This window comes from Ambystoma mexicanum, chromosome 14 (genome assembly GCF_040938575.1).
Source record: "Ambystoma mexicanum isolate Mex_15411 chromosome 14, UKY_AmexF1_1, whole genome shotgun sequence".
Classification (NCBI taxonomy): Eukaryota; Metazoa; Chordata; class Amphibia; order Caudata; family Ambystomatidae; genus Ambystoma; species Ambystoma mexicanum.
This window is the reverse complement of record NC_090940.1, coordinates 384,194,153-384,219,725: the sequence shown is the minus strand read 5'-3', so window position 1 is coordinate 384,219,725 and position 25,573 is coordinate 384,194,153. Positions and strand designations below refer to the sequence as shown.

The following is a 25,573-nucleotide window of genomic DNA, read 5'->3' as shown; positions in this document are numbered from 1 at the left end:
AGCACACTTACAGTTCCTACATACTTGCCTTCTGCAAGTTGATTGGTCAGCTGGACCTTTTTCTCCACCAATCCGGGACGGCAGGCTTCAGCCGGCCCCCTACTTGAAGGCCCACTTCTACGGCCCTGTGTGCTCCGTCTCCACTACCAATACGCTGCCTGGGCCTCTCTTGCACCCGTGCACATGAGCCTCCATGATGCTGCTACCTCACTCTTCAAAGAGATCTGGACTACCATGACATTCACTCCTCCCTTAACTATGAGTTAGTTCCCTCTTTCTTGACTCATTCCTACCCTCTCTTGACTGCTCTCTTTTCTCTGCTTGCCTCCCATATTTACAATCTTGTTTGTAATGCGTCTTACACTCACTGCTAGCATTGTGAATCTAACTGTAATTTCAAATCCAGTGGTGTTTTTGCATTTCAGTTAAAAGTCTAACCTGCTGCCCCCCCTCCCCGTCTCTCGCTACCACTCCTATGGCGCTTTCTGTTTCTTCTATCTTATCCAATTGCTTCTCCATCGACTATACTTCCATTCTCACTAAGCCTGGTAAGAAGAAGTTCTAAAAGGATATCTTGGCCTCCAACCCTGGTCTCTCTATTGCAGACACCTATTCCAGCGCTTCCTCCAGACAGACCCTCACTGACATCCTCTTTGTCGTTCTTTCGCCAGATCAATAGACTCATATGATCTCTGTGCTCTGTCCTCTCTCCTCCTCTCCCATTAATGGTGGCACCCGCTGAGAAGCCCTCATGGCCCCCTGTAACGCTCACCTGGCTCCCACGGAGGCGCTGACCTGGTCTGGATTGCTGTGACCTCTTCAAGCATGATGCGCAGGATTCGAAACACCGACTGAACTGGACCCCCAAATCTGGCTTGTCTGGCCCATAGAAAAATCTTTCTGTAGGTGGAGAAAGGGGATTAACTGACTGCAGAGTATTGTGATTGCTTCCCACCTCCCCTCTGCCCTTCTCTGACCACCTCCGAAATCCCCAATCAAGGCTCACCTTAATGTGTCAATGGATGAGCTCTCCATCCTGCTTCTGGTGCAGGGGCGCGTATTTGACCAGTTACTTCACTGGTTTCGGAAGGCGAAATGCCGTAAGTATGCAGTTTAAAAAAAAGTTCCAGAGTAGAGTCTTCTCTTTGTTTGCTTTTCTTAACCTTCGATCTGTCCTTATTTTCAGGTGCAGAGTGGAAGTGATGCTTCGAGGGATATTACCGGAGATAAACTCAGGTGAGTTTGTGATAAAATAATCCATTTAAATGTCTTTGAATCCCTCTAGTAATGTCTTTCTTTTTTCCCCTTAGGGGCCGGGGTGCGGTACCAGGCCAAGAAGTGGCGCCGACCCGAAATGAGGAGTGGTTCCGTCAAATATGGCCAGGTAAGTCTTGTGACGGAAAATCAGGCTTTCCTCATTTGTTCCTCCTGCTCACCTTTTGTCTCTTCTTCTCCCCTGCAGGTGCAGAGATGTGGCGGAATGTCCAGATGGTCGCGGTGGATAGTGAAGAGCCCACGAGGCAGGTGAGTGATGCGCGGCGCTGCAACAAGTAGCGCGATGCTTTTAAAGAATGTACATCTTCAGGATCGCTGGCGTGATGGTTCCGGACACTGGTAGGAAGTTAGATTAAGTTCTTGGTTTTCACCTTTTCTCTTCCCTTCCTTCCTTTCAGGTATCCCAAGATCGAGGCGGGCGTGGCTGGAGGCAAGATGCAGGAGCAGGCACGGTGAGCGTTCAGCTGCTAGATGCAGAGCAACGCGAAGCACGTGTGGCAGTCCGGGCGTGGTTTATAGCCTTGGAAGAAGTTCCAGGTAAGTATTCTTCCACAGTCCCCACCCAAGTAAAATAGTTCCTTTGATAAAATAGTCCCTCCTAAGCCTCATTTGGCTTGAGGCTTCATGCAGCATGGTCTGCGTCAGGTAAGTGCACCAAACACCCTCTTTTATGAGCCTGGCGCCTATGGCGCCAGGACTGATGTCCAACATGAGCCTGGCGCCAAAGGTGCCAGGACAAAGTCCAAAGAGCCCCTATAAGGGGCCGCTGGGCTTTTACCCGAGGGCATGATGCCTGCTCCCGGGGGTGCTGGGCCTGTCCTGGTGCTCCGGGGGTAGGCATCATGACACCCCCCTCGACTCCTCTGAGGTCATCAATAATGTCTACCTAAATGGCACCGTCATGGTCCTAGGCCCTCAGTCCAAACTCCCCCTCTTTGATAGGTGCTTCCAGAGCCTAATCAATTTCCTCATCTCCTGCTGTCCCCTCTGCCCCCGCCCCCACCGCCCCGGCTAGCTTGCCCTCTCATCCCTCCTCTTCTGCCCCCCTTCGGGCTCCTTCACCTCCGCAGGACTTACCTCTGATTTGTACCCTTCCCAGCAAGGCCTTTAAGGCTGGCAACCTTCTTCATCTTCATTATGGAGGGCGTGTAGCCCTGATCTTCCCTGAGTGGATGTCTGCTTTTATCATTTCCACGCAGACTTACTCCGCTCTCGAATGCCTTGTCTGCAATTTCTCCCTCTCTCTCTCCCTCTTCTGGCCACTCTATTAATGTGGCTACTATCCATCGGCCTCCTGGTCAGATCACCTAGTTTCTCTCTGAGTGGGTAGATCTCTCCTCCTCCCTCCTGGCCTCAACCACTCAACTCCTCCTTCTTGGTGACCTCAATATCCATCTAGACTCCCTGTTCATCTGTACTCTTCCGTGACCTCTGCGATTCCCTCTCCCTTTCCATTTTCCCCTCTGGCCCGACTCACTCTGCAGGGCACACACTTGATATTTTGATCTCCTCTGACCTCCCCCTCTCCATTTCTCTGACCACTCCTCTCTCCTGGAGCGATCACTCCCCCCTCTCCTCTCATCTCTCCATCCCCCAGGCCAAGCCAACCCCAACCCCAACCCCAACCCCAACGCTGCCACCTACGTTATCAGACATCGGCCCATGAAGCGTGTGTCAGTTGAGGCTTTCACTGCCACCTTCTGCCCCCAACCCTCCATCTCTCTCCCCCCACACCCCTGCCTCTGGCTGACTCACATCCTGACACAGCCCTTTCCATGCTTTACTCTTCTATCTCTGATACTATTGATGTTCTTGGCCCTGTCATGAGGATTCGTTTTAAGCCCAAAGCCAAGTGCAATTCCTGGTCTGACTCTGACCTAGCTACTCTTAAACGCAAGTGCAGGGTGGCTGAGAGGAAATGGAGGGCTTCTTGTTCATCCTCTGACAAACTGGCCTGCCGCCTGCTCCAAAGGCAATATCGACTCTGTCCATACGAAGAAGAGAGCTCACATCCAAGCCCGTGTCTCTGCGGCATCTAACAACTCGACTGAACGCTTCAAAATCTGCAAGGAGCTGGCCAACCCTGCTGCAGTCTCTACCTCTCCTGTCATCTCTCAGGCCCTTTGAAAGGCACTTGCCTCTCACTTCTTATCCAAAACCCAGGACAATCTGTCCAGCCTCTCTTCCCCTCACCCTCTTCTCCCTTCTCCTCCTGTGAACTCTGGCCCTACTGCAGCCACCCCCCCGCCACACCTTCTGTCCCGTCCTGTCCTCTTTTCTCCCCTGACAAGGTCTCAAAACAAGTCCGATCTATGAAAGTCTCGTCAGAACAGGTTCATCCCTGTTCCTCCAAAACCATCCAGGACCACATTGACACCCTTGCTCCTGCTCTGGCCGATTTCTGCAACCTCTGCTTTGCCTCGGGAGCCTTCCCCTCACCTCTCAAGCACACTCTTGCACTCCCTCTTCTCAAGAAACCCACAGCTGACCCTTCTTGCCCGGCAAACTACCGCCCGATCTCTATCACTCCTTTCCTGGGAAAACTCCTGGAAAAGCTGGTCAGCTTAACCTTCACTCTGATTCTGTTGGTTATCTTCGCGACCATCAGTCTGGCTTTAGAGCTGCCAGAAGCACAGAAACTGCTCTCCTGAACATCTGTGAAGATCTGCTCCCCAACCTTGACTCTAACATCCCTTCTGTCCTCATGCTACTCGATCTCCCTTCTGCCTTCGACACTGTCAACCATACTACACTGCTCAACCATCTCTGTGACAACCTGGGTATCACTGATCAGGCTCTGGCCTGGCTGACGTCTTTACTCTCTGATCGAGCCTCCCAGGTCCAACTTGTGTCCTTCCTGTCTTCCATCTCCCTCTATACCTGCGGTGCTCCCCAGGGGTCTAACCTCTCACCCTGTCTTTTCAACCAATACCTTGCAACTCTCGCCGATCGTATTGCCTTTTCCTGCTCCAACTTTCAATGCTGTGCTGGTGACAACTCCTTTTCAGGCTTCCCTTGGCCACCTCTTCTCCTTCCCTCATTGCCTGTCTGCTAATCAGAATTGGTGTGCCGCCAAAGATCTCTGCCTGAATGTCAGCAAGACAGAGGTCCTCCTCATAGGCACACCTTTACCCTCCTTTCCTGTCACTTTCTGGCCGGCCTTCCACCTACCCCCACTTGCAAGGTTAAGAACCTTGGGGTCATCTTTGACACCACGCTTTCCTTTTCTGCCCACATCTCTGAGGTTTCTAAAAAGTCAAACTTCCTACTGCAACTCCTCAGAGGTATTCTGCCTTTCCTTTCCTTCCCCCCAGAAGCTCACTGTCTCTCGAGCCCTGGTTCTTTTTAGGTTTATTGCAACAGTCTCTTTCTAAATCTACCTGCTTCTACTCTCCGCCCTTTGCAACTTATCCAGAACAGGACTGCGAGACTTGCCCTTGGCCTCAAGCCCTGGGATCATATCTCTCCAGCCCTGAAATCTCTTCACTGGCTACCAGTGGCTGCAAGGATAAAATGTAACACCCTTTGCATTGTCCACAGGGCTTTCTGTGGCCTGGGTCCAAAATACCTTCAACTGTCCCTCTGTAAATACCTTCCCTCTCGTGCTCTTGGCTCCTCCTCCTCCTCCAAATCCCTCGGGGTCAGTTGTTTTTCAAAGAGACAAGCTGGATGTAGATCTCCGTCTTTGGCTGGGGCCTCCCTCTGGAACAGCCTCCCTGCCACTCTGAAACTTGATGACAACCATCTCCTCTTCTGGAAGCACCTCAAGATCTTCCTCTTTGCTTCTGCCTTCTCTCCTCCTCTCCCCAGCTGATCTGTTCTGCTCCGGCATCGTGCACCTGGTTACCCTCCGATTTCAGACCCAGGTACTTGCTCACCCTGCCACGCACAGCCTCCTGGCAACCCTTGCACTTGGTCTGTATCTGTAACCCTACAGTCCCCCTCCATCCCTTTTCTGCACTTATCAGACACTACCTGTCTTTGCCTTAAACCTATCACTTACCACTTGCTGGCTGCACTACCAGGGTTTTTTTATTGCTTTGCTCAGCATTTTCCACTTCTTCCCCTCCACCCCCTGCACCTTTCCCCTCCCCTCTCCCCTGCACTTGCACATTCTCAATGCCACTGGGCCTAGTAAGATCGTTGTTTATATTCTCCATTGTTCCCCTCCCTTGTCGCGCTCTGAAACACTTGTGTATGAGAGTGATACAAATAAAAGATCGCTATCAATATCAATATCACCTTTGCAGTATTGAGTTATTAAGGAGGGAAAGGTTAGGGTTAGATCAGAACAGACTGATATATAAAAACAGTTAGATTCTCCCAAAGGTGTGCAGGCAGTCTTATCCCAGCATTAAAGCGTTCAACATTTAAAACATGTAAGGTAACAAGCACTGCCAAAGCCAATGGGTTCAGAAGGAGGCCTTTAGGGAGCCAGGACAGCCAAAGCCAATGGGCAAAGTCAAAGTTCTGATGCTCTTCTTCTTAGAAAATGTTTCCTAAATAGCCAGTGTTCAAAAATAAATCACAGTGACTGAAGGGACTTCACCTTCAAGAAGCACAAGCTGAAAGGCCACTGCAAATGAGTTGAGGTCAACTCAGAATAGGGTTGGATTGGACTCCCTAAGGTAGGAAGCACTCCAAACTGCAAAAGGATAAAATACCCCAAGCCCCACAGTACTGTTGAACTAAAGAAGTTGTTCCTTCTGGATGCAATGCAGCAGACCCTTGTTCCTGGTTTTTGGTTGTGGTGACGAAAGGGAGGACGTCTGGCGGGCTCCTGCAACAGCACCCAACAGCACCCGACAGAGAGACTCAGCAGCAATGTAAAAAGAGAAAAGAAACCACTGCCACCAGCCATTCGAGTTTGTTTGTGTAACAAAATGTTACACGAGGAATGGGTTAAAGGAGTGACTATGTAACCCCCCCAGCACTCCACATAGGGTGGTGTGTGCTTGACCCATAAGGTAAAGATAAGTAAGACAGTGGTCATTTTACTATTCTTGGGAACAGTAGTTCAGCCAAGAAAATGTAGTTAAACATTAAGAGAAGTCCAAGGGACTTCAGTGTCACTGCACGAAAGGTGCCGTGTGTAACAATGCAAAAGCAGATGCCCATGGAGTTTACCAGACTCCATAAAACAGTAAGGAACACAGAAAATCAGTCAGGAAAACGCACAAGTGAGTGAGAAAAAGGTCCCAGTCACTCAGGAGTAAAAATTAAAAAGCCCTGAGTTCAGCAAAAGAGCTGGGGGTCTCTAAGGTCAAAGGGAATTGGCACAGAAGAACAAGTTATTTTCTTACCTGGTAACGTTCTTTCGATGGGATGGTCCGACGATGTATTCCATATCTATGACAGGTAATGTCCACAGCTGTGCTGCTTTGGAAAATCTTTGGCGTCTGCGTCCTGCGTCGATGACGTCGATGCGCCGTCCCCGAGGACCTCCTCCGACGGCCGACGTCACCCGGTGTGATAAGTAGGACGCACGACGCCCATAGCCTCAGTTATAGTTTTTTCCCAGAACGTGTGCCACCAGTTTACTGCCAGTCAGACACACAAGGCCTTGCGGAACGCAAGCTGCAAACACAAAAGAAATTCTGCAGAGGGGAAGGCACGGAGGGAGCGATATGGAATACGTTGTCGGACCATCCCATCGAAAGAACGTTACCAGGTAAGAAAGTAACTTGTTCTTCGAGGGGATTGGGTCCTCCGACGTATTCCATATCTATGACAGACTCCCAAAGCAGTACCAAGCAAGGAGGTGGGAAAGAATTTAGAATACAAATTTTGCATGCCCAATCAAATTGCGGAATAGAGAACTGCCTTGCCAAAGGCCAGATCTTGCCCTCTGATGGAATCGAGGGAATAGTGACATACAAAAGTATGTACTGAAGCCCAGGTGGCTGCATCACAGATGTGACGAATAGGAACTCCCCTCTGCAGGGCAATAGGCGCAGCCACTCCTCTGGTAGAATGGGCCCGCAAGCCAGCCGGAGGGTCCTTACCCGCCAAGCGGTAACACTCGGAGATAGCTAAAATAATCCAACGAGACAAAGTCTGTTTGGTCACAGCTTGTCCCAAACGCTTTCCAGCGTAACCAATGAAAAGTTGATCGTCCACTCTGACCCGGGACATGCGCGAGATATAAAAGCTCAACTCTCTCCTAGGATCCAGCCTATGGAGCCTCTCCTCTTCCTTACCAGGATGTGGAGGAGGATAGAACGCCGGAAGAACAACCTTCTGGCTCAAATGAAATTCCGACACCACCTTCAGAAGAAAAGAAGGATGAACTCTAAGGACAACCCTGTCCTTGTGAAACACAGTGAAGGGTGGCTTAACTGAAAGTGCCTGTAACTCACTCACTCTGCGAGCGGAAGTAACCACAACCAAAAACACAGTTTTCAGAGTCAACAGCCTCAAAGGGCAAGAATGTAAAGGCTCAAACGGAGCACCCATAAGAAACTTAAGAACAAGGTTCAAATCCCAACCTGGCACCAAAAAAGGTGACGGAGAGAACATATTAGTGAGCCCTTTCAAAAACTGCAAAATTAAAGGAATCTTAAAATAGGAACAATCTTCAGACGAGCGCTTAAATATGGACAGCGCCACCAGGTAACCTTTAATGGCCCGCACTTGCAAGCCCCTGTGGGCCAAAGAAAGCAAAAAAGACAAAACCATGGGAATGTCGCATTCAAAAGGATCCACATTCTGAACACCAGTCGCAGAACTTTCTCCAACGGCAACAGTACAGAGACTTTGTTGCTGGCCGCCTGGCCGAGAGCAACACCTCCATCACGTCTTCAGGAAGGTCCCAATCCTTATTACCTCAACCTTTCAGAAGCCAAGTGTGAAGATTGAGGGATCTGACCTCTGGATGGAGAACCTGACCCCTCCCCCTCCCGTGAGAGCAGATCGTCTCGGTAGGGAAGACGACGTGGAGAGCAGATGGACAAGTCTAGACGGTCCGGGTACCACGTCCTCCGGGCCCACGCCGGAGCAATGAGGATCATCCGGGAACCGAACCTCCCTAACCTCCGCAGTACTTGCAGGATGACGGGGACTGGGGGAAACACGTAGAGCAGTGGGAATGACCACTCCACCACGAACGTGTCTCCTAAGGCTCCTTTTGGAGGAAATTACCGCGAGCAAAATCTTTCGCACTTCCGGTTGACACTGGAGGCGAAGAGATCCACTTGAGGGGTCCCCCAAAGGGCGAAGATCTCCAGGAGAATCTCCTGAGCCAGCTCCCACTCGTGAGTGATCGTGCTCTGCCTGCTCAGAGCGTCCGCCGTCTCGTTGTCGTCTCCGGCTAGATGAACTGCCGAGATCTAAACTTCCTGCTGGATGGCCCAGAACTCGAGCTGCAGCGCCTCCCTGCACAGCGGAAGTGATCCTGCCCCCCCCACCTTTTTGTTGAGGTAGTGCATGGCCACCGTATTGTCCGTCAGAATCAGGACACTCTTCCCGTGCACAGTCGGCAGAAAAGCCTTCAGGGCTAGCCTGATGGCCCTCAGCTCCAACACATTGATATGGAGTCTGGACTCCGACGGAGACCAACGACCGCTGACTGTCAGCTCATTGGCATCAGCTCCCCATCCCGTGAGGGATGCGTCCGTCACGATCGTCACCTCCGGCCAGGGCAGCCAAAATGGGGCCCCCTTCATCAGATTGCCCTCAACGGCCCACCACAGAAGGTCCCGGGCTACTGAGGGCGGCACCTGAACAGGGTCCGACAGCCTGCCGGAGGACTGAGACCACTGGAGCTTGAGTGCCCACTGCAAAGATCTCATCCGCAGACGAGCCTCTGGCACCAGAAGAATGCAGGATGCCATGAGGCCGAGCAACCTCAAGAACTCGAACGCTGGGAGCGTCTGGGCATGCTGAAACTTGTGCACCATCTGCTGAATGTGAAGAGCCCTCACCCGAGGAGGAAAACACTGCCCCAGGGACGTGTCGAGCACTGCTCCGATGTACTGGAGCCGCTGTGTTGGTGTCAAATGGGACTTCTTTAAATTGAGGGAGAAGCCCAGCCTGTGAAGGGAGTGGCAGGTGACGGACAGATGATCCAGGACTTGCTCGGGAGAGCTCCCCCTGATCAACCAATCGTCCAGGTAGGGGTGGACGTGAATCCCCCCCTTTCCTGAGATGCGCTGCCACCACCACCATGAGCTCGGTGAAAACTCTCGGGGCGGAGGTCAATCCGAACGGCAGGACCCGAAACTGAAAGTGCGAGTCGCCAACCGCGAACCTCAGGTACTTCTTATGCTTGGGATGGATCTGCACATGGAAGTAACCATCCTTGAGGTCGAGAGACACCAACCAGTCCTGAAGTTGAAGGGCCTGGAGGACTTGAGAAAGAGTCACCATCTTGAGCTTGGCCTTCCTGAGGAGTTTGTTCAAACCGCGCAAGTCCATGATGGCTCTCAAACCCCCGTCTTTCTTTGAAATAAAAAAATAAGGGGAGTACCATCCCTTGTTCCTCTCTGCTACAGGCACCAGTTCTATGGCGCCTTTCTCCAGCAGGGCTTGAATTTCCTGCGCAAGGAGCGGATCCAGACTCTTCAAAGAGAGGTTCCCTGGTGGATTGTCGCGAGGCCTCTGCCGAAAAGGAAGACAGTAGTATGATCTCCAGAACCCACACATCCAAAGTATTGGCTTGCAACTCTACAAGATGCTGCGCCAGCCTTCCCCCAACCGGCAAACCATGGGACCTGGCCTCATGACTGAATTGTAGCGGCTGCGGCGTTGCCTGAGGGCAAAGAGGCAACTGCCCGAGCGGCCTTGGGACCTCGAGTACCTTTGTTTCCACCTCTGGCACTCTTACGATGGCCTCTTTGACTGCTAGCTCCTCTCGCTTTACTGAAGGACGAGTAATAGCGAAAGGAACCTCCCCTCCATTGCTGTCCCCTAGGACGAAAAGGTGGAGGTTGGCGAACTGCCGCGCCCAACGACTTCGCCTTGCTGCCAAAAAGGTGTTCACCGTCAAAGGGCATGTTGCGGAGCCGGGACTGCACATCAGGAGTGAACCCAGACTTCCGCAACCACACAAACCTGCGCATTATGGTGCTTGCCGCCATAGACCGGCTGACACAATCCGCCAAGTCCAAAACCGACTGAACGGCCTCACACATGGCATCCTTGCCATCCTGAACCATAGCAAGGAAACCCTCCCGTTCGTCCCCTTTGGGAATATGATCAGCCGCTAATGCAACACAGTTCCACAGAGTGTGTGTGAAACGAGACAAGGCACATATGGAGTTGGCCGCCTGAAGCGCCATACCCCCAGAAGAAAACACTTTCTTCGCCCAGCCGTCAAAACGTTTGTCGTCCCTATCCGGGGGGATGGTAGGATACGACGCCTGCTTTGCCGGGGCCGTAGCCGCCTGCACCACCAAACTCTCCGGGGTGGGGTGCCTACACAAGTAGCAGGGGTCGCTACTGGCTGGATGGTATTTTCGCGACAAAGACTTGCCCGCTGCCGGGAGACTCTCCGGAGCAGTCCAAGCCGCCGCCACCCTTCTCTGCAGAGCCATATGAAAAGGCAAAACCGGGTCAGTGGGTGGACCAAGATCAAGGATGTCTGTGAGATCATCCTGAACGAACTCCCCTGGGGGAGCTGACCAACCCAAGTACTCGGTAACCCGAGACATAAGGCGCCAATATGACGAATCGACATGAGTGCCAGGCTCCGGCCGATAAAACTCCACCTCTGGAGAGGTGTCCAGTCCACTGGCATCATGCAGTGACTGCCTCAGGTCATCAAACTGGCTATGGCCCGAGATAAGGTCATCTGGAACCGGAACCGGAACCAGGCCGCCATCAGAGCCTTCATCACCCTCTGAAATGTACTCCAGGTGGGGAGAGGAAGACCTCTGCGGACCAAAGCAGTGCCGGACCTTAGCCATAGCCATAGCCTTTTTAGGGGTAAACCCCGTGCCACGGGGCCCCTCCGACACCAGCATCTCGAAAGCCGTCGAGGGCGCCGAACGAGTCAGCGCCGGCGTCGACAGAAAAGGCATCGACGTCGAGCGAATCGACGTCAGCTGCAACGCCTCGAGCAGCTGCGGCGTCGACACAGTCCTCGAAGCCGGAGCTCCGAGCGTGTTTCTCGACAACCTGGGTGGCGACGGCGCCGACCTCCCCCTCCAAGACGGAACCTCGAGAGAAATGGTCGACGACCTCGGCGCCACAGGCGTCGACGTCTTCTTTGAAGACGGCACAGGATCACTCGGTCTCGAGCGCGTCGAGGACCGGGACCTGGAACGGGCATTGCGAGAATGGCTACCTTTGTCCGAGCGGGACCTCTCCCGCGAGCCGTGCCGACCACCCGAGCCCGAAGACGTACGGGTGGCGTCTCTCGACCGGTGCCGACCGAGCCCACTCGGAGGCGCGGACGGACCGGTGCCCTGCGATTCTAGAATCGCTAGCATCTACTTTCCGAAGGAAGCCCATTCCTCCAGTGTCGCTTGCATGGAGGGATAAGCGACCCGCCGACGGGCGGAGTCCTCAGAAGAGGACGGGGAAGGCGACCTATGCCGGCGCTTCCTGGAATGCCTAGAAGAGGCGGAGGAGTGGCGCGACCGACTCCTGGAAGGAGACCCACCGGACTTCCGACGACGATGCGGAGAGTCACCCCTCGAGTCATCGGTCGAAAGCCCCGCAGACCTTGACTTCCGGGGCTTAGACACCCGGCCTACCGACAGCTTATTCTTGCGTTCCTGCAAGGCCTTTGCAGTGAGCGACTGGCAGTCGACACAGTCATCCGTATCGTGGGCCTCCCCGAGGCACCAGAGGCAGGCGTTGTGCGAGTCAGTGACCGACATCTTGGACCCACAGTCCCCACAGTACTTGAAGCCCGGACGCGGGGTCGAAGATGAGAAAGACATCGCCACGAACAGGTCTTCACAACCAACCTAACAGGTTCAACGAACCGAGAATAGAAAACAGCAACTCCAACGAGTCGAGGCGTACCGAGATTCACGAAGCGAACACGTTCGCGGAAAAAACGGAACTGAGGCTATGGGCGTCGTGCGTCCTACTTATCACATCGGGCGACGTCGGCCGTCGGAGGAGGTCCACGGGGACGGCGCATCGACGTCATCGACGCAGGACGCAGACGCCAAAGATTTTCTGAAGCAGCACAGCTGTGGAGATTACCTGTCATAGATATGGAATACGTTGGAGGACCCAATCCCCTCGAAATGAAAACTCTCCCTAACACATGTATTATAAAGTCCATTCAAAACTGCCTTAACACGACCTCCTCATGGAGGTTGTGCCACTGCCTCGCTTGCTCCCCCTGGGCTTGGTCCTGCTGATGCAGGGCCCGTCACAGACTCCCTGAGTGACTCGCCGGCATCCTTTACAGAGCTCTCTCTTAGGGTCGAGTGTGGGCTTTGAAACGCCAGAGTTCACTGATGAAGAGGAAAGGCAAAGGCCTAGTGTCCTTCTCTTTCCACTTATAGGGCTCACCCAGCCCCAGCGTAACATCAACACCTCTTGTCAATGGATCCTTGATATTCCTCATGCCACCTGTGAGCCACCTTGTCTCACTACTAGCACAGTCAGTATTGCTCATGTTTTCTGTCCAACTATTTTCTGTCTTGGTTGTACCCCTGGCACTACAGAAATACATTGGTTTACTTTCAATATATTGGTGTGAAATGGAGAGGGTGTGGGGGGGCTAAGGCATGTGGTTGTGTGATGTTATAAAACAGGTTGTACCCAAGGTGGTCGTCCTTATCCCCAGAGGGGGAGGGGGAGTCCCTCCCCATGAGGTCCTCCCGCATTAAACCACCCCTAGGGGGACTATTGGATAGCGGCTGCACCTCCCTAGCCTCATGGGAAATGACTCCCCCTTGGGGAAAAGTGACAATACCTGGCGAACTGTCACATAAGCCAAAAATGGGCATCCTGACCAGAGAAGGAATTCTAGCAGTAGTACTTAGCAAACGTGTGAGGAAGCCCACATAGCAGCCCGACAGCTGTCCACAACTGTGACACCCCTCTGTAGGGAAGAAGCTGCCATACCTCTAGTGGAATGAGACATGAGACCTTCAGGCAAATGCAGAGGACTATTCACTTGGAGTCAGCTTGGTGACGGCTTTGACCACATGAGCATCAGTGTAACCAACAAAGTGCTAGTGATCTTTATTGATGTCGGTTGTCTGAGATACACAAAGTAGCTGAGAGCATGTTTGGTATTCAGCATATGATCTCTCCCCCACTGTGGCTAGATCTGGGGGAGGAAAAGACATTGGTAAGCAAATCTGAGAAAGCTGGAAATCCTACACAACCATGGGAAGGAAGAGGTCAGCATCATCCTATCTGTAAGGTACTAAGGAGAAACATGTGCTGAAGTTCTGGGTACCATGTTCTCCAAGCTCAGTCTGGATCGATCAGGATCATAGTAGACCCGGACTTCTGCAATCAGTGTAGAACCAAAGAAAGGACAGGAATCAGCAGCATCACAAAACAAGAGCGATGTTCCACTCGAAAACCAATGCATCCTCCCAGAAGCCCCCACGAATGAAATTTCCTGGAACATAACTTGCATGTCCCGTTGACAATGGACGCAAAGAGGTCCAATGCGAGGGGTCCCTCAATGGGCAATGATCATGTCCATAACTTCTTGGCAGAGAACCCACTTATGGGAGACCAAATGCTGCTTGCTCAAGCCATCACCAATTACGTTTATTTGTGCTTGCATAATGTGTATATGACAGACACATTCTCCAGAGCCTAGAACCACAGCTTTGTCGGGCCATATATGCCTCGCAGAGAGGGAAAGACTGCAACCAGGGCCAGACTGATTACCTTTAGTTCCAGTATATTGATGTGATCTTGCGCTCCAGAGCGACTGAGATGGATTCACCCGATACCGCTTGAATTTCAGAGAGAAGCCCGAGCTGTGTAGCACACAACGGGTGTGGTGCAGATGGGCCAACACCAGCTCTGGAATGTGGGCTGGAATTAGTCAATCGTAAAAATAGAAAAAGACGTGAAACTTGTGAACTGTGTATTCACCACAGCTAACAGATGGTGAAACCCTGAGAGCAGAGGACAGGACCCTGAACTGGAAATGAATGTTCACAATTGGCAAATATTAGGAGGGATTTCTATTTTAGCACATTATCCCTCCATATTCTATGGACCCCCAAACTTTTTACTTTTCTTTTACACCATGTCCTGACTATTTACAGTGAAGTGAAGCTTTCAGATTCACCCTACTGGCCTTTTTCTCATTGTTATGGGGAAACTGACTAGTCCTTCAGACTGTCAGTACTAGGAAACTAGGTTTCCCCAAGTCGGTTTACTTTATGACCTTTTTGGGTAACTTTTTAACATTGAGCAATACAACTTCCAATGCAGTGCACTGGGGTTTCTTTTGTATGACCCTAAACTACACTCAAAGATTTCTTTTTTGTGTATGTGCCCAAGGACAAACTGGTGGCAGCAGTTACTTTTCACTATAATTTTCTTTAGCGTTGCCACGTTTGGCTACTAGCAGTGGCTAGTGTCCCAACAAGGCAGTGCGCAAGGTTTTTAATTTGTTCCATGGCCATCTTGTCTTTTTGCCTTCTTCATGCCTTGCCAGGTCAGTAATGTCCTTTTATGGTCATGCACTTCGCCCCGTTTTTTTTTTCCTCGTGGGCTAGTGCATACGACGTGTGTGGGGTCCCAGGAAGTGGGTTGGGACTGTCTGGTCCCAATCCACATACTGGTGCCAGTACGTCTAGAGTGCATGCATGAGTCAGACCCACAGTGGTCCCCGATTGGACCACTGCTTGTGTGGAGCAGATCTTCCCATTGGAGAGCCGAGTCTGATTACTCACCCGTATTTGGGATAAGAAGGTGACCTGCAGCCATTCCAGTAGATATGAAGAGGAGATAAATATCCCAAGTAGCCGGGCAGAAGAAAGAAGCTTGGTGGAAGCATCCTGAAGAGAACTGGCTACCAACTCTTGCTGTAGTCCCGGTGGAGCCCTGCCTGGCTACTAATCTCGAAGATCCTCGTCAGTGCTTCAACCCTCTAGACCGGAAGGAATAACTGGTCCCGACTTCTTCTCGTGGCTCAGTGAATTGGAGTCTTCGGAAGTGTCTCTGGGCCATCCAGTGGGCTGACCAACTACAGTTTGGCTATTGCATAGAAGTCTTGTCTCTCCGCATTTCAGCTTGGAATTCAAGGGGTCTTCAGCTTGTCCAGCATGAAGCCCTCCTGTGAAATGTCGGCGTCCCACCATCCATGGGTCCCGGATAGGAGTCTGTCTTCGACCGAGACATCTGTGTCCCCTGCTGTCACTGTGCATCAGTGACCGTCGCCGAAACCGGCTTTCCAGCATCTAGTCAAGCGCCTAGAATAGTTCTACATCAGTGCCTGGTGCATTGTTCCACGAGAAGAGGTTCGACACAGATCCTGGACACGACCAGTACTCTTTTTGCACCGGCAGTCCTAGGGCTTCTCTGACCAGAAACCATCAGCAGGAAAACCAACCTCTGGTGACCCTCCAACGACCTGCCAAGTCTGAAGAAAAATCGGAGTAAGGGTGGTAAGTTATAACCATACTTACTGGTACCCCTATCTCCACCCTTTAAAAGTTTGAGAAACTTTAAAAAATAGTTCTACAACTGTTTGGCTTTGGCAATACCGGTTGCCTAAAGCCCTCCAAAAGCTAGAAACATGTTTTAGTCAACAGTTAACATCTTCATCTGACTTTTGGACCCATCTTCACTTACACAGGATAATTCCCTTAACTTTTTGCCAACTTTCAAAACTCCTTTGGAACTTTTTTGAGCTTTTGGGCACAAGGCCCCATTCAATTTAGGGTTGGACTTTATACGTTAGGGATGCAATTCTTGTGGACTGGCAGTGTTTAATCTAATAACTTACTTTCACTTTCAGGTATTGTGGGTGCAGGATTTGTTAAAAACCTCTCGAGGTTCTTACTTACCACAGTAAAAGCTAACACTAAGTACTTGATTTTAGGAGACTTCAATCTATGGTATAACCATATGAGGGATAAAATTGCTTTTGAAATGCAAAAAACTCTGCATGAGCTAGGCTTCATACAACATATCCAAGAGCCTACACATCATCTGGGCCACATCTTAGATTGGGTAGATAGTCACAAAACCAGCATTGATAACATACTGGTTTCACCATGTCCCTGGTCTGATCACGTCTTTGTGAAGTTCAATGTGCCTATTGATTTCCCTATTAAACCTAAAATCCAGATTCCTGTTAAAACACCATATCGAAACTTAAAAAACAACAAAAAGATTAAAGTGGAATCAATTCTTAATACCATAGTCAATCCTATAATGGACACTTCGGAAAACCTAGAAAAAAGGATTACGTACAACTTAGAATGTGTTGCTAATACCTTGGCACCCATAAAAATGAAAACGCCTAAAGTTGATAAGACATAATTTATGGTTTACACCAGAGCTGCAGTCTTTGAAATCAATATCCACGAAATCGTATTACCTGTGGAAAAAGCATAATACCCCATTTCTTCTCAATCAATATAAAGCCAATATTAGTATCTATAAAAAGGCTATTCTTAAGGCCAAATCTAGCTTTTTTAATGACCGCATTCAAAATGCTCAGCATGACTCGAAGGAGCGCTTCCGTATCCTGAAAGAACAGGAAAGAACCAACCACTCTACGCCAGTTAGAACTATTGCGGACGATGCTACCTGGTGCAATGTTATACAACAAGCCATGCATAAAAAAACTACGCATGATTAAGGAAGACATATTGGAGAAAAGTATTAATTTAAATTGCTCCGTGGCCACATCTACTGATTGGCCTTACCAAAGATCACCAGATATTCCGGTTTTTAATTTAGCACCCATAACGGACAGAGACTTAGAAGCTATTATCACCCAATTAAAAGCCAAAAAAAATAAGAACGACATTCATACTACCATGATAAATAAGTCATGTGCCCCTTCCTTAATTTCATCCATTCGTCAATTTGTAAATACCTCTATTTCTACCGTATTGTTCCCCAGAAACTTAAGCAAACATGGGTCATGCCAATCTTGAAGAAACCAGGTCTTTCAGTTGATATGCCAAATAATTATCGACCAATAACAAACACAGCATTCCTACTCAAGATTCTTGATCGGGTGGCCTACATTCAAATTGCAGAACATCTAAAGGCACATCCCATCTTAAATGACCATCAGTCTGGATTTCGGGTTGGGTACGGCACTGAGACTGCTTTACTTGAACTCAAATCTAAACTGATGGTTCGCATGGACAATAAGGAGGCATCCCTGCTTAGGCTGCTTGATCTTTCTGTGGCTTTCGACCTGGTGGACCATGATATCATGGCCACCAGGTTGTGCGAAGTGGCTCATTTTTCACCTTTGGCCTGCAAATGGGTATCATCTTTCCTTAATAACCGAGACAGTAGAGTCTTCTGCGGTAATGCAGAATCGGAACCTATCGTAACAACTTGTGGCGTACCACAGGGTGCTTGTACATCTCCCTGCTTCTACAATATATTCACAGCCCCTTTGTTTGCAATGCTCGACTTTGAGAATATAATTTTTACTAATTACAATGATGACACGCAATGTGTCATCCCGCTTACTGGCTGTCACAAGGAAGATGAATTAGCCATTAACAGAGTTTTTACTCTCATTGAGGCCTGGATGGTCCATAATAAACCAGCACTGAACAAGTCAAAAACGGAGCTACTCGTTATAGGCTCATCACACACCATTAATAGAATGGGATCAGCGTATGAGAACTTCCAATTGGGTGGAGAATCTATTAAACCCCTAAAAAAGGTGAAAACCCTTGGAGTAACTTTTGACCAATATATGACCATGAAACCACATGTCAGCAGTCTGGTATCCTCATGTGCATATTACATCAAATTGCTAGCACATTTAAGGCCACTGATCTCACAGGAGAATGCTGAAACTTTTGCAAGAGCAATAGTAGGCTCTAAAATAGATTATTGCTCTAGCCTACTCATGGGTATCAGTAAATCCGATTGTAATAGGTTGCAGGTATTCCAAAATGGGGCTATCAGAGCTGTTATGAATCTTAAATTCAGAGATCATGTCACATTGGCAAGACGTGAGTTACACTGGTTGCCAGTGACTTCCAGATTTCTATTCCGAACTCTGACTATTATATATAAGTGCAGATCAAGAAATATGCCTGGGTACGTACAACAGCTGCTATCCACAAAAAACAATGTGCGAATACTAAGGTCAAATAATCAGCACTTTTTGGCTGAACCAACATGCCACACTGTTAGAGCAGCTAACTCAGCCTTTATTTTTAACAGACCTAGGGTCTGGAATGCTCTTCCTCTAAACATAAGATCTATTGATTCTCTCGAATTGTTTAAGAAGAGCTTAAAGACATACTTATTCAACTAATTGATCCTTAGACAGCTATAATCTTTCTTCTCCATAGTGGCTCTGCATCTTCGGACTCTTCTATTTGTTACTCGTTGTTGTTGTCTTGTAGTGCCCTCACACCCTCGGGTTCATGGCCGCACTATATAAATGTATTAAAGTAAAGTAGAGGACCAACGACACCAGCCAGTCCAGGGATCTACCTAAGTTGATGTTAGGAAGATGTATAATGTTTATGCTTCATTCCCTCTCCTAGTGAGACCCCCCAGCACTTTTTGCTGGACTTCTGGATCTTTTTCTTTCTATCCTGAATGAGGGGAGCCTTTTTCCCCTCATTCATTCTTATTTGCTCTGACTTTTTGAACTCTGTTCTCTGTGTTTTAGCGTTCTTATGGAGTCCGCTTTCCTCCATATTTCTTTAAAGACATCTGTGTTTAACTTTTGCAGCACACAGCGCCCTATGTGCAGTGTTGCCGGGAACCCTTGGGTTCTCCTTTGAGATTCTTTCCTTATCCTTAATAACTACAATTCTTAGATACTTTGTATCTTTCCCAAAACCTTATACTATGAGAGATTAGCACACACCACCTTATGTGGAGTGCTAAGGGGTAAGTAGTAGCCCCTTCTCTCTGCTCCTGTGAAGTTTTAGTTACATAGACAACCCTGTAGTTAAGGCTGGTGACAGTGGATGGTTTTCTACCAAATATTGTGCTATTTGTTACCACCAACTGTATTCACAGTCTCGTTTGTGCACAATAGGGTCACCTATGTTCTAACATGGTGGCTCCTTTTTTTTTCACCTTTTCTATTCTGGTTGTTCTTTGTTAGCCCTTTGTCTACCATTCTGAGAGGGGGAGGTCTGTGTGCGTTTTACCTTTGGCGGGAACCCTTGGGCGTCCCCGTCTAGGCTCCAGTGTGTCTAGGCAGGCAGAAAGTGAGGGTGGAGTTATTCACTCCCCTATCCTTTGTCTGCTAGAGTTCCTGAATGCAACAAGTTCCCACTGGGGGACTGCCTGTCCTGACTAAAAACAATTACCGTATATCTGAGAAGTAACGCAAGGGCGCAGTAGTACCAATAGGGTGGTAGAACTGTCATTAGTGTCAAACTAACAATTGAAACCACAAGTAACTACCATGAAGCAATTGTCCTTTGAAAAGTATTATTAAAAATTCCTATGTGTGTTGGTTAGTGAAGTATTTATATACCTTACTTGTGTTAATATTATAAATGTATGTTTTAATATAACATTTTATGAGTGTTTCTTTGGACTATTGTATTTACTGGGTTCAGTGTATTTACCTACAGCTCACATCTTCCACCTATGATAAGCCTGGCTGCTCTAGCTTTCTACCAAGATCCTTTGGGTAGTATAGACTTATACTTTATACTAAGAGTGGGGACCCGTATGCCAAGAGATAGTTTTATGAAGTCTTACCTCAAGTAGACTTTAGGAAAACTCCCCTCACAGGTGACCATATGAACTTGTCCTTGCACGGTTGCAATTTCAGAAGACACAAATTCAAGATAGGACACAGGCCACAGTCCTCAGCAGGCCTGTTGTCTGCTCCTCGAGCGGTGTTCGCTCCTTAATGTCCTACTGGGCCAGGCGTTTCCAGTTCATGGACCGGCAGCGACTCTGGGCATTCTGCAAGCTCGGCCCCAGCTGGGTCCGGCAAGCTAGGCATATGCTCACCCTATTTTGCCACACCTCCCAGGCGGAGATCTCCATGCCTCGACAGCTCTGCAGGTTTCTCTTCTCCTCCTCCCAAGCTCTGATTTGCTCTTTATCTTTATCTCTGTTAAGGGGTGGGACAATCCACGGCTCCCACGTTTCAGGTGAAGACTGAGCACACAGAGGGCCAGAAATCATACTAGCGATTCGTACAGGAAGTTTGAAGTCCTACTTTTTAACTCCCATATAGCCAACAAAAATATTGGGATCTTGATACAAGGGAAGATAACAGTCTTTGGGAATTGGGTGTCACCAACAGTGGTATCCCGCTTCTCTGGTCCCCTAGGGTGGTGTTAAATTAGCAGACTCACCTCCATAGTCCTAAAGGAGGTAGCTCCCCCTTGGAGAGAGGGCACAATTCCCAAAATTTTACACAAACTTTGCAGCACCACAGCAGGCTCTACACGATTTTAAATGTTCACCTCTAATTCAATGGGGTGCCATTGCTACAAGGCGATGGGAAGGCAAACTACTAATGGGATTGCTATTTTTGTTCCTTAATACCGCACGCATCCGGGGCACCCAAAGTCTTAATATACCACGATAGGTACCATTAAACAAAACCCAATGTCTGATTCATCTTGCACTATGTAGAGTAAAAGGCAATTTCCAGGCATGCAGCGTTAATCTAGAACTACTTGAGCCAGACACTCGAAAAGGCAAAACAAGCTCCACCAACCCTAACAGTTTCAAGGAAGCATTTCTCGCTATACAAGGGACAAAGTATACAGACAATAAGTGGTAAGAAACAACTTTTATGTGCAAAGCAGAAGGCCTTGTTGGTTACTCAGAAAAAACACTAGCCCTTGTTGAGCAAGCATGTGCACAAATATGGACAGAACATGTTGAAAAACTGGCATGGGTCACAGCAATTGAAAAACCAGTGCACCAAGAAGAAATCTATGAACTTTGTTTTTACAGCGAAGGAACTGTCTCGATAGGATGAAACAAATGATGTAATCGAACACTGCTCATTCCAGATCTTCGAAAAGGCAACGCAGCGCTGATGGACTACTACTGGGACTGTGGCCAGAGAGCGTACTTGCACCTCCCGCTATCATGGAGGGGCTACTGTTCGCTTGCAACGCTGCATTCGACCCTACTTGTAGTACCGGAAGGACACTTGAAGGGGGAACCTTTGCATGACGAAGAACAAGCGGTGCCTGAAACCACCGAAATAACACCCACCATTTTGCCTGCAGACTTCCGTATCCTCCCAGAAAAGGAACGACATGACGGACTATGAAGAAAGAAGCAATCCTCCAACTACTTGTCCCAAGAATCATCTGATCTACTCGCACAAATACCCAACGAATATGGACTGTACAATGCTGCCGAAATATTGTTTGCATTCCTTGTGCCCAGCATCCAGACTAGGGCCACTGCTAAATGGCTCCAGATCGATAGATGGGAACTGATCCAGCTGCCAAACGATACCGAGGAAGGATTCAACGTCATCAAGTAGGAACTAAGAGCCCTCAGACTAATGACACTGCAAAATGGTATGTCCTCGACCTCCCAACGGCAATGGAGGGCAGGGGGTGTGCAAAAAGATCGGGAGTTAATGTTGCACATTCGTACTTTCTGCAGAAGCTGAAAATGGAACACTATCCGAATACGATTGTGTGTACATGGCATTCGGCTGGGTACCATCCTGGCTTGGAACAGCGGTAAAGATGCTGGTCCCTATGTTGGTCCCTATCATCGTGGTTATTTTGGTGATTTTCTGCATGTGCCAATGGGATGTCCGTTGTTGTGCCAAAGCAGTACCTAATAGTGCAATGATGATGGGGACCATTGGGAAAATAAATGGTATGGTACTTCATGATACGCAGGGCAGAGATCCAAACAGAGCAAGATGATGGCCCCAAATATTGCATGGTTGCCATCCCACGAGGAAGTTTGGGTAGACTTAGCAGTAGATGGGGGATGCATATACATGACCTGCACACCTAAACAGTATGCGCAGTGTGGAGAGAGCCCAAGACAGGTTTGTAGAGCATGGACGCCAATAAAAGGGGCACCTGCATGGGAGGAAGCAGAGAGACGGGCCAATGAGCGGAAATAGGGGGGGGGGGCGAATTAGTTACTGTAGGAGTAACAAAAGGGGGAATGTTGGGTGGAAATGAGTCTATCCCACCACCCCAGGTGCTTCCAAATAAGGCATACCCCAACGAGGCAATATAACCTATAAAGGAGAGCAGTCCTAATCATCAGCCACCATACAAAGGCCTTGTAGCGCATACAAGTAGATGCTAAGCACTAGAAATGCCCACACCCTGCGCCATTTTTGTAGTAGGCCTGAAACGAGACAGGCCGCAGACCCACGTGCTTGCGTTTCCCGTTCGCAGAGTGTAATTTCTACACAATATGCTGGCTCTGCATGAGCCTTGTTCCCACAGAAGTAAATTTCCCTCTGTCCCTTCAGTGTTGCGAATATTTAGTATTGTCTCTGGGAATGTGCCCTTACAAAGAGCGTGAGACAGTACCAAGCCTGCACTGTGTCCATTCATCTTCACTAAACTGCCATGGAGCCTCTGACCCCCACCCAGTCACACCTGTGCCGGTTTAACACCACCAACCTGACCCACAGGCCCTAACCTCAAAAAAGTGTCCACTACAGATCTAAAGCCCATATGACTGTATTTCACCCCAGCAGCCACACACTTCTCTGGTAACATGAGATACCAGGAAGGGGTAAATCAAAGATCAATCCCTAGAGGGGAATCATTGGGTGCGGGGACTGCAGTATCAATGAAATCCTGAATGCATGGGTCAGCACAACTGTATTTTATTCTTCTCTCTTCCTGGTACTCATTTCCTTTGCCGCCCAGGTGCCTGCCATAATGAATGAATAGTCCGTCTCAGTTGTTTAGTTTACTCAGACACAATGTATTTTATGTACATCTTGACCGTCACTGCGAGGATGAGCCCAGCTGACCCACGTGCCTCGGGATCAAAGGGGAAGAACCAGGCAATTATCGCCTGGCATCCCCAATGGAACAAGCCCATGCGTAGGGTGCCTCCAATCAGGAGCACCAAAACATCGTGTATATGAATGATGCTCTTCATGTTTAGAACCCCATGTTTGATGATGTGAGACCAGAGCACTCTCGACCGGCAGAGTTCTGTGCTGGCACTTGTACTTTGTTCGAGTAAACCTTGTTATCCTTGCAAAGCTATCTATTGGTTTATTTCCGTAGTGGTTGTATTTACTCTGCAGTGTACATATAGAGGGACTTGCCTTTATTGACCGTCTACCAGAGTTAGGGAGGGGGCATGGATGGGGAGTGGGGCACACTGCAACTGCCACTGCAATGCCTTCAGGTAGCTTAGACTCTGGAAACAAGACCCATGAAGACCACATTTCCTTGTCTGCAGAGTTCCCTCCATAAATTGAGATGGTGTCAGGTATATGCCTTTGTCACACACGAGAGGACAAATGTCTAAAAACTACATCACGTCATACGGGGAAAAAAGGTTGAACAATAAGTTGGAGAAAAAAAATGGCCACAGGGCTTCTTCCCATAGATCGAGTCAAGGATTTCCAGAAAGGCCATTCCACAACGCACTCCTCAGTTTCTCCAATTTTGTTATTCAGAGGAAACATATAAATCATTAAAAAGAATGCATTTAATAAAATACTAACCGTTCTTCCTCCTCCTCTACCACTTCTCCTCCTACTTTACCCTGCTTTCCCCTGTTCACCCCTGACGGTTTCTAGTCAAGTCCGATCTATGAAAGCCTTGTCAAAGCCGGTTCTCCCCTGCTCATCCAGAACCATCAAGGACCACATTCAGGCAGAGTTCTGCAATCACTTCTTTGCCACTGGAACTTCCCCTCCCCCTTAAGCACTCCCTTGTGCACCCCCTTCTAAAGGAGCCCTCAGCCGATCCTTCCTCTTCGGCGAACTATCACTATCTCCATCACTCCTTTCCTGGGCAAAGTCTTGGAAAAGCTGGCCATCTCCCACCTTAATCCGCATACTGAATCTGTTGCTTGCCTCCAGGGGTCTAACCTCTCTCCCTGGCTGTTCAACCAATAGCTGGTACCTTTGCAGACTGCATCGCTATTTTCTTCTCCAATTTTCAATACTATGCGGATGACACCCAGATCTCTTTCAGGCTCCCCTCAGCCAGCTCCTCCTTTCATACCAGTGTCTGGCCGCAATTCAGGAATGGTGCACCACCAACAAGCTTTGCCTTAATGCCTGTAAGACTGAGTTCCTCCTCATTGGGATACCTGCACCCTCCTTTACTCTCTCTCACTCTAACCGCCTACTCTGGGCCCTCTTCCTGCTCCTTCCTGTGAGGATAAGAACCTTGGGTCATCTTCGACTCCGCCCTCTCCTTCTCTCCCTAAAAACACTTGTGTACAGGCTCGTTATAAATCCCATATCATATCAATATCTCCTCACATTTCTGTCTCCAAGAAGTCAAACTACCAGCTGCACATCCTCAGATGTATTCTTCCTTTTCTCACGTTCCCCCAGAAGCTCACTGTCTCCAGAGCTCTGGTCCTCTCTAGGCTGGACTACTGCAACACCTCTTTCTAAATCTGCCTGCCTTTATTCTTCGACCTTTACAACTTATTCAGAACAGGACTGCAAGACTTGTCCTTGGCCTCAAGCACAGGGATTGTATCTCTCCAGCACTGAAATCTCTTCACTGGCTCCCTTTGGCTGAAAGTATCAAGTTCAATACCCTCTGCACCGTCCACAAGGCTTTCTGGGGCCTGGGAATGCTCTACCGCAACTTTCTCTTCCAAAACATCTTCCTTCATGAGCTCTCTTGCTTCGCGAGCTCTCTGCTCATCCACCTTCCAACCATCAGAGGATCAGACGCTTCCCCAAGCAGAGTTGGGGGCAGATCGCACTCCTCGATGACTCGGGCCTCCCTCTGGAACAGCCTCCCTACCTCTCAAACTTGAGCAGAACCACCTCCGGTTCCGGAAGAAACTCAAGACCTTCCTTTTCGCTTCCGCTTTCTCTCTTCCTCTCCCCTGCTGATGTACCCGGCTGATCCACGCACTGGTCACCTGGATACCATCTGAACTCGGGCCCAGGCTCCTGCTTGTCCAGTTACCCTTGCACTGCCTCCGGGCTACTGCAGCACTTAAGGGTCTATTCCTGCAACCCTGCAGTCCCTTCTCACTGCACTTGTGAGACACATGCTGGCTG

At 49.2% G+C, this 25,573-nt stretch overlaps 1 protein-coding gene across 1 annotated transcript in view; it reads right to left on the bottom strand.

Annotated features, from left to right (window-relative positions):
* INO80 (INO80 complex ATPase subunit) overlaps nucleotides 1-25,573 on the bottom strand; it is a 1,945,052-nt gene that overhangs the window by 1,430,801 nt on the left and 488,678 nt on the right. The window lies entirely within an intron of this gene.